This window comes from Corvus brachyrhynchos, unplaced genomic scaffold (genome assembly GCF_000691975.1).
Source record: "Corvus brachyrhynchos isolate BGI_N302 unplaced genomic scaffold, ASM69197v1 scaffold1, whole genome shotgun sequence".
In the NCBI taxonomy this organism is placed as follows: domain Eukaryota; kingdom Metazoa; phylum Chordata; class Aves; order Passeriformes; family Corvidae; genus Corvus; species Corvus brachyrhynchos.
Window position 1 is genome coordinate 5,990,969 of NW_008237222.1, and position 6,373 is coordinate 5,997,341.

Sequence of the window (6,373 nt, forward strand, 5' to 3'; positions counted from 1 at the left end):
TGAAACTAAGACCTTAATTCACCTGTCATTTCTTTTCCTTACCATTTATTTTGTATCTCCTATCTGGAACAACATATGAATTCAATTCTAATTCTAACCCCTTGTGTCAACTCTTTTTTTTTTTTTTTTAACTGATTGTATTTCACCAACACAACTACATTTGAATATAAAATCCACAAGAAAAATACACACATTCTTTTAAAAAACTGAATAGATTTCTAATCATATTCAGCTTCATAAGAAATAGCAGGGCATGTGTTTCATGATAAACATTTAAACTTCTATGAATAAAATGAAGTAGCTACTTTCATTTTTCTTTCCAAAGAAATTCACAGTCAATTTCTATAAATTCACACGTGGAAGTTACTTTACTCTATAGTTCTGAAGCAGCTTTAAATATAAAATAGAAGAACACAGTGCAGTGATACATCAAAACCTGTTTCTCCCATACTACAAAGCACAGTCTTACCGTTTTAATTTCCACAATCTCTGTGTTTATGCTTCCCAAACTGCATTTTGACATCATGATATCAGCTTGTAGATTAATCACATAATTTGCAAGCCTTGGCTCTTAAAAAAAACAAGAACAAAAACCAATGAACTACAACAGCAAGATAAATTGTGGTAATTCAGTTGCTTGTAAACACTTATATGTGTTGAGCCTACACCACAACCTGCTGACAGAAATGAACTACCTAAGTTCACTCTGAACACAAATTATTTTAATTTGCTATTAGAAACTAAAAGTTAAAAGAGTTATTTAAAAGATAATTTAATTTAAATGTGCACATACTTCCCTAGTCCTATTTCCAGGCTACTATCATTAATTACTGGTTCATGTGAGAAATACAGGAGTAGAGTGTTTGATATAATTTTACTATGGTTCGTATAATTGTATTGCTTTTTCCATGCACATATATTTTCAATTTGAGTTTGACATTAAAAAAAAATCAGAATTCAAACTTCCGTACACTGTTTCAATTTGAAACTGCAAGTAATACAGGCAACTCATGAAAAAGCAACAACCATTTCTCTCAAAGTACACATCAGTCTTTTTAGTAAAAGAGAAAATCCTGTGCATTTAAGATGGTAATTCAACCATAAAAGTAAAATTTGGAAAAATAATAATTCATGACAGTGAATTTCTAGATATATTAGCCAAATATATGTATTACATATGTATAAAAAACTACAACTCAAAGCAAAAATACCGTATTTAAGCAGATCTAGTGTTCTTAAAGCTATAAAATAAAATATTTGCACAATATATACACCTAAAAGTGTGAGGTTTTCCAGACCTAAAAAGACAGATAGTGAAGTCCAATTTTTTAAAATCAATACTGAAAACTTAAACACAAAATGAATCTTGATGAAAATTTCTCCTCCAATCAATTCCATAAAGTTAACAAAGAGGACACCCCCAAGATTAGTTCAGTATGTTCATTTTTACCTCAAATGCTGATGCTGAGCTTTTCCAGAGTCTCCAAGCCTGTAATTTTGTTTCACCCTAGGTAACCTAAAAGGCAACATAAAGAGAGAGCATTTTAACATGAACTGCCATTAAAATCAACTGTGCCATGTGGTAGTCTGCTTTCTTGCATTTTAATATTTAGCTCTGTAGCAAGAGCACATGGTCTTTCAAAATCTAATTATCATATGCCCCTTTTTGGCTAGGGATACAGAGAGTCAGTGTCTGGAAGATCAGCCTTAAGTGCTCAGGAGATATTTGCATATTTTGTTTTATCTGCTAAAGTAATTGCTAGCCGAGGCCAATTAGATTTACAGCTTTTCTCCCCTGTGCTCCCTCCACGTATGTTTCACCTAACACAGTAAGGAAATCTGGAAGAAAATTATTATTCAACACATTTAAGAGAGAGATCTGAAAGAATGTATGTTTTCCAGAAAACAAAGTAAACAGTTACCGTTCAATTTTACAAGAATACAAAAGGAATGCAGCACAGAAAATCTAATGAATACTGCATTCATGTACAAAATAGACCCACAAAACATTTACTCCCTAGGCTACATTTTAAATTTGTGTTTGCAGCATACATAAATACATCTTTTATTTTCAGCACAAAATACAGCAAATTGCTTCTAAGATGTAGTAAGTAGGACTTAGATTTATTATAGCATGTTCCTACTATGTCTAGGTTATTCATTTATTCACTGCCTCTAAACATGAACCAGAATATATATTCCATTGAACCAGAAAATAACCTACCCACAGAAAACTGCCGCATCCACGGCAAAAATATAGAAATATACTCCACTCTATACATTTACAAGAAAAGTTGAAGAGAACAACGCAGCATTTGGATACCCTGGCATAAAGCAAGCATGAACAGAAAGAAACGTTCAACCCTTGTCAATAAAGCTAATGCCATGTGTGGCTTAACAGAGCAAATTTACTTTACTGCCTAATCACAGATGGCAAACACAAAGCACAGAGACCAGTAGGTAAGAACCTAAAAAGTATGTAATTCTAATTCTCCACCAGCACAACCGCTTCCTTTGGCACATCGAAGTCAGAAGACCGAGGCTTTAATCAATCGATTGGAAGGCAGGAATTACAGTAGGCCCTTTGAATGCCAACCTAAAACCAGACAGGCCACATTCCGGAGATGCAGTCAAGGTCTAGTACAAAACAGCAGCGTATGACACATTAGCATCTAAATGGTGCTGGTGCCCCCACTCAGACAAAGCCGGGTTCGATCCTTCTCCGGCGGCCACGGGCACCTGCTGCTGGCGACGGCCCTCGGGACAGCGGCACGGCCCGGGCAGCCCAGCACCGAACATCCCCCATGCTGCAGTCGCAGCCGGCAAAATATTTTCTACCACACCAAAAATAAAGAAAATATATATATATATATATATGTTTAATTTTGCTCTATAGTGTCAGAGGACCTCGTAAACAAGCAAAAGAAACAAAAAGGAAAAATTATTGACATTTTAGAAACCTAATTTTTAGGAAAGCCAATGTCTTCTATGAAACGCAAGGTTTCCCCTTTTCTTAAATGTCACCTTTTCTTTTAAGAGCTCAACATTCACATATTTTATCAACAGATAGAAGGCAAGAGTTCTAAGATAATCAATCACTTAAAACGTCTAACTCCAAAACATACCACAAACACAATAAATACTCAAAGCACTAACATGAAAAAATCCCCAGTTCCTATAAAGACATCAAGAGAAGCATCCAAGAAGTGTCACAGCAGGCACTTCTGCAAATCTCCAGCACTCTAGAAATCTGCAAGCAACCACAAGTTACTTCTACAAATCTCAGCCAAGATCTTGAAGTATCTTGGCTATTTGCTACTGAAACACTACTAATGCAAAACCCAAGTATCCAAATATATCAGAGAATACAGACTATATAGACAGGTTTTATTTTTATTTCATGGGTTTATAATTTGGTCCTTGAAAATAATCACATTCATACGATACCTAACCTGCTATTAAAAAAGGATGGTCAGAAAAATGGTAACTGAAATTTACAGTAAAAGACCTGCTGTCACACTATAAACAACAGGCTGAATCTGAAAGGCTATCCACGTTCTTGCTCTTCAGCATCTTCAATTTGAAATTATACAACTATTCCTTCCAGCAGTTAAACCGTTACTCAAATTGTTAACAACATGAAAATGAAGTTATCTTGCAGTAAATTCTATGCAACTGAACTCTTAAACTCACATGAAAGCTGTGATGAAGTGAATTATCTTTATGCAAATACAACGGGATTCCAGCATGAACAAAAGTCCTGCATGATCTTTAGGGGATAAGGTAAAAACTGCCATTATGATTGGGAAGAAAAAGTACACCTGGGCTGGCATCCTGTCTCTATAATTACAGCTGGCCAGGTATGCTGAGGGCTGGGGGGAAGGGGTGACTATAAAACAGGATTTATCCTTTTCTTCCATTTGTTATTCCAGGAACTTCGTATTTCAACTATTTTTCTTCGGTTTATTACAGTACAAACAATAAAGTTATGTCAGAAACCATAGTACAAACTCCCTACCACCTCAGATTAATTTGAAAGCAATATACTCTTTGACACCCAAGGACCTAAGCCTTCTTCAGGGAAGTCAGGAAAGAATTACACTCAGGACACACACCTCTCTAAATATACAAACACTCTGAAACACATTTATTAGTTTTAACAGCAATTAGAATTAAATTATGCCACTTATTTGAGAGGTTTTTTTGCTGCATAGAAAAACTGTAGCTCAATGTGTAGATTCTAATTTATGGGTAACTATACTATCATATCAGTATCGTAAGTAGGGATAACTGACCGTATCTGTAAATTTATTTATCATTTGGTTGTTTACTTGGGTACCAAATTATTTACTTGTGATGATTTAGTTAATTTAAAGGTTATGTTCAAGCTTTTCAGGTACTTATGTCTTTCCACAGGAAAGCAATTAAGCAGACATTAGAGCAGGGATTTCTCTCTTCCTCAATTTGGGGGCAAGCTGTGAGGCAAGTACAGTTCCAAAGGATTAATTATTCTTGCTTTGGATAAGTAAAAGCAGCAGCTGCCCCCTGAATATAACCCCATGTGGAGACTTCAATCCCATTATTTGCATAAACATAAACCCTTTCTCTGCATGTGGCTAGAAGTCAAGCTCCTCAAAACATGGGCACTCAACAGTTCACTGTTAACACTGTGCCGCAACATCCAAAATTACTAAGTGCCCCACACTACAAAAGACTTTCTCTGAAGTCAATAATTGTATGATGCAAGGCCAGCAGACATTTGGAGTGTAAATCAAGCTCTAAAACTTCTACCAATTCTAAAATGAGAGTTCAAATCTACTGCAGTTGGCCATATCAATTTATGTACCACTCAAGAACCACTGTTCAAATTCTAGCCTTAGATCCAAAAAACCCCCAACAAAACAAAACAAAAAAAACCAAATCAACCAAACAAGAAGTATTCATCATTAACGGTGCATCAAACTAACTCTTCCTAGTGCAACCTTAAAATGCATAAGTATTACATGGTGGTTAGCATATTATTTAGTCCACATTTACACTTTGTTGTTTTAAATGTCATCCCAAAAAAGAAAGACTTATCACCAGTTACACTACTTGTCTTCACATGGCCTTTCCCTGCAACGAACTTGTGGGCACACTACTGGAATTTTCTTTTATGTGAAACTGGGATGAAGTCAGTATTAAATTCATAAAAATAAGTAGTACAAAGAAACTTATTTCTCCCAAATTCTGAGGACATTCAAAGCTCCTCAGCTGACATAGAATTCAATCTCCAGAGAAAGAACACCAGAGAGGAGAAAAAAAAAACCCGCAACAAACAAAAACCATACTTGATTATTTTATTTTATTGAAGGAAAATATGTGAATAACTTCCAAGACATTTCCATAGGTCCACACGGTTGTTATTTTTTGGTTTGGTTTTTTGCTTGCTTGTTGCTGGGTTTGTCTTTGTTTTTCTTTTGGAACATGTAAGAATATCTAAAGGTGAAGATGTTGCTCAGGTTGAGTCAACACCCCTGAAGGTATTTAACAAAATGTGTAGACATGGCACTTAGGGACATGGTTTTGTTTGGGCTGGGCAGTCTTACATTGACAGTTGGATTTTAGGCATCTTTTCCCTAAATCATATGGAATTCTGCAATTCTATGAAAATGCTGTGGCAAACCAACAGTGTTGCAAGGGCTCTCACACAAGATGAAGAGCAGAATAAATGTGCATGATTGTAAAATGATTTGAATTAATTCCAAAGTGGAAAAGATGTAATTATTTCCCTCTATGTAAATAGATGCACTTAGACTAGAACATCAGCATTCCTTTACATTCTTTACAGTTAAACTAATAATAAGACTTCAGCAGCTCATCTCAATTAAATTCTATTTTTTTTAATGCATCGATCTTTATTTTCAATATTGTCCAAAAAAAGCAAATATTTGCATGGTGTCTGGGGTTCAAAAGTGGTGAGAAGCCATAAATATTACATTTCACCAGTATAATGCTTCAAGCCTCATGTAGCATTTCCGTATCACAGGTTATCTGTACCACTGCTGACCTTCCAAAACAACTGACATAATACCGAAACTGAATCGAAAATATTCAACAATTTACTTGGCAAAAATGATCAACCATGAAAGCTGGAACAGGGTCAAACATAAACCACCTCCTCTGTTAGCAGTGAGGTAAGTGGCTCATAAAGGTCCTTTAGCTCCAATACTGTTGCAAGTTAGCACCACTAAACCTTGCAGTGCAGAGATCCAAACCAGAAAACAGACCCATTCCTGATTCATCCATCAATCTTCTCACAGTAGCAGAACAAATGCAAGATGAAAAAGAATAAATTGAGATAAAATACATATCCTTGAGAGAGTTCTCTGCT

General features: G+C 35.5%; 1 protein-coding gene across 2 annotated transcripts in view; it reads right to left on the reverse strand.

Annotated features, from left to right (window-relative positions):
- DICER1 (dicer 1, ribonuclease III) overlaps positions 1-6,373 on the reverse strand; it is a 66,562-nt gene that overhangs the window by 49,001 nt on the left and 11,188 nt on the right. For both annotated transcript variants that reach the window (XM_008629735.2, XM_008629736.2), the window contains exons 2-3: positions 1,451-1,516; positions 470-570 (exon numbers count right to left, since the gene is read on the reverse strand). The gene's annotated coding sequence lies outside the window, so the exon portion shown is untranslated. The remainder of the gene's footprint in view (positions 1-469; positions 571-1,450; positions 1,517-6,373) is intronic.